The 2998-nt window shown below is 43.0% G+C and overlaps 1 pseudogene; it reads right to left on the reverse strand.

Moving 5' to 3' along the window:
• Positions 1-311: 311 nt before the first annotated feature.
• On the reverse strand, positions 312-1430 carry LOC106840915 (large ribosomal subunit protein uL18-like; annotated as a pseudogene).
• Between the last annotated feature and the right edge of the window lie 1568 nt (positions 1431-2998).

A 2998-nucleotide genomic window follows, 5' to 3' on the forward strand; every position in this document is an offset into this window, starting at 1 on the left:
GTTTTCTTCTCTAGAAGTTTTTAGAATACTTCTTTCATTCATGTTGTAGGTGCATTGACTTATTCAATCTCACAGCTTTTCTACCGTATTCTGGGACTTCTGTTGGATATCCTTTACAAATACTCTAATTTTCTCATCTTATTTTTCTCTTATTTTAAAACTGTTTGTTGTACTTTTTTTTCACTTAAAAAAAATTTTTTTAAGGAAGATCAGCCCTGAGCTAACATCTACTGCCAATCCTCCTCCTTTTGCTGAGGAAGACTGGCCTTGAGCTAACATCCATGCCCATCTTCCTCTGCTTTATACGTGGGACGCCTACCACAGCATGGCTTGCCAAGCGGTGCCAAGTCCACACCTGGGATCTGAACCGGGGAACCCCGGGCCACTGAAGCGGAATGTGTGCACTTAACTGCTGAGCCACTGGGCCGGCCCCTGTTTGTTTTACTTTTATAAAGGCTTTTTCTCTTTTTTTGTTTTTTTCCCAGCTGCTTGGTCAATGACTTTATTGTCTTTACATGAAAAATCTTCATAGAAAATTGTGGTTTGGGTTAGCTCCCAGGGGCCTGCTCCTGAGCTCTGAGGAAGCTTGCCTTCTTTTGAGCTGTTCTGTCTTTCTCCTGAGCAAGAGATATTTTAGAATAGTTCCACCTCTTCTTTTTAACTTCTTAAGCTTCTTTTCATAGGGTGGATTCTCTTATATAGTAGTATGAGTTTTCTTGTATATCTCCATCATGTCTGGAGTTACGTTGCTCTTTATGTGTTAAGAGGATTGTTCCTTGTAAGCATCTTCATCCTCTTCCATCAGATAACGCACATCAACTGCAACGTCTGACCCAGGATGTGCTTCTGATGTACTTCTGCATTGACTTCCCTGCTTTCTTAATGCCAGCTAGGGAATCATTTGGTACTGTGAGGGATTGACAAGCCTCCATCCACAACTCCCCTCAAGGCCCCCAAAACTGTGTTTCCAGTAGTTGTTCTGGCGAGGCCTGCATTCAAATAGCGGGTGAAGGCACCAGGTTGACATCAATGCTTTCATCACTGTGTTTACCCCCGGTCATCTCCGCTTGGCCTTCGTAGATCTTGTCCATGCCAAACCTCTTGAGAAACCTGCAGGCCAGCAGCAGGCCAGTGCAATACGCTGCGGCATACTTTGTTAGGCCAAGCTTCACACCATATTTTGGGAGTTCATGAGCATAAACTGTGTGGATTATCATATCCTCTTCTATACGGGTATAAGCAATCTGACAAATGATATCTCTGTTGGTTACGTGAACTATCATCCTATATTTGGATGTGTTGTACTTATTTTTGTCCTGAATTACCAAGTGTTTCCGAGCATAGTAATCAGTTTTACCCTCTCATTTTCTTCTAAATTTCATTTGGTGTCTCTTGAGGCAGGCTTTATTCTGAATAGCTTTAACAAACATGGGCTCATGTCCATGGCTTGCCACAGACCTCTTTTTTGGAGGTTTTTAAACTTTATTTCTCTATCTATTTAATATTTATTCTTTATATTTTTATTTTTTATTTATTTTTTTAAAGATGGGCACCCGAACTAACATTTGTTGCCAATCTTCTTTGTTTTTCTTCTTCTTCTCCCCAAAGCCCCTGAGTACACAGTTGTATATTCTAGTTGCAGGTTCTTCTGGTTATGCTGTGTGGGATGCCACCTCAGCATGGCCTGACAAGCAGTGCCATGTCCATGCCCAGGATTCGAACCAGCGAAACCCTGGGCGGCCGAAGTGGAGCATGCAAATTTAACCACTTGGCCACGAGGCCAGCCCCCTCTTTATATTTTTAAATTCTCAGAGTTCTTTAAATCATCTGAATGTTCCTTTTTAAGACCATTCTGTTCTTGTTTCACGGATGCACTATCTTCTCTTATTTTTATGAGAGTTCGCTTTCTTTTGTTTTACATTTTCTTCTGCCTCCTGCATGGTCTCTTCCCTCTGTGATGTTTATTAATTTTGGATTTGGCCTTTTATGTTAGATTTTTTAATTCCAATATCTGTCAGTCCTTGGCTGTCCATTTTCAAGAGAAGTCCTGAAACGCTAAAGGCAGCCGAGAGAGTATGGGTTGGATTTGCAACTGCGGAGATTCACTGTGGGGTGATCTGGTGTTTTGTGGGGTCCCCCCAATAGTCGGTATCTGCATTAGTTTTCTGTTGCAGCAATCACAAATTACCACAAACTTGGTGGCTTAAAACAACAAAAATGTATTATCTTACAGTCTGGAGGGCAAAGGTCTGATACAGTCTTGCTGGGCTAAAATTAGGGTGTTGGCAGGGCTGCATTCCTTTCTGAAGACTCCAGGGAAGAATGTGTTTTCTTCCCTTTTCTAGCTTCTAGAAGCCACTTGTGTTCCTTGGGTTTTGGCCCTCTGCCTCCATCTTCAAAGCCAGTAAGAGTCAATCAAGTCCTTTCCACATCACATCACTCTGACCTCTTCTGCCTCTCTCTTCCACTTTTAAGGACCGTGGTGATTACATTAGGCCTGCCTGAACAACCCAGGACACTCTCCCTATGTCAAGGTCAGCTGATTAGCAACATTAATTCCATCTGCAACCTTAATTCACTTTTGCCGTGTAACCCAACACATTCACAGGTTTCAGGGATCAGGACATGGATGTTATTCTGCTGACCACAGTGTCTGTAGCTACTTTCTCGTGGGTGATCAGTTTACCCAAAGAGGAAGCCTCTTTTCTCCCACCAGTGCCAGTGCAATCCTGGCTGCCAGCATCCTAGAAGTAAGAGGAAGATGGTGCTGGTGGTGCCTCTACTTGTTTTACAGATGCCCCTTTTGTCTCCTTTGTCTCCACATGTCACGAGTGCTTTCAGCTATGCCCAGTGCTCCCTCATCCAGAACCTTCTCATTCAACCTCTTTTGAGAATAAACCTCCAGTCTTGTACTGGGTAGGGAAGCAATAGTCGCTGGCTGTGCAAGATACCGTGGGGAACCTAGATTAAATGACTCCTTAAACAGACTTTCAACCAC

Source organism: Equus asinus, chromosome 8 (genome assembly GCF_041296235.1).
Source record: "Equus asinus isolate D_3611 breed Donkey chromosome 8, EquAss-T2T_v2, whole genome shotgun sequence".
Taxonomy (NCBI): Eukaryota; Metazoa; Chordata; class Mammalia; order Perissodactyla; family Equidae; genus Equus; species Equus asinus.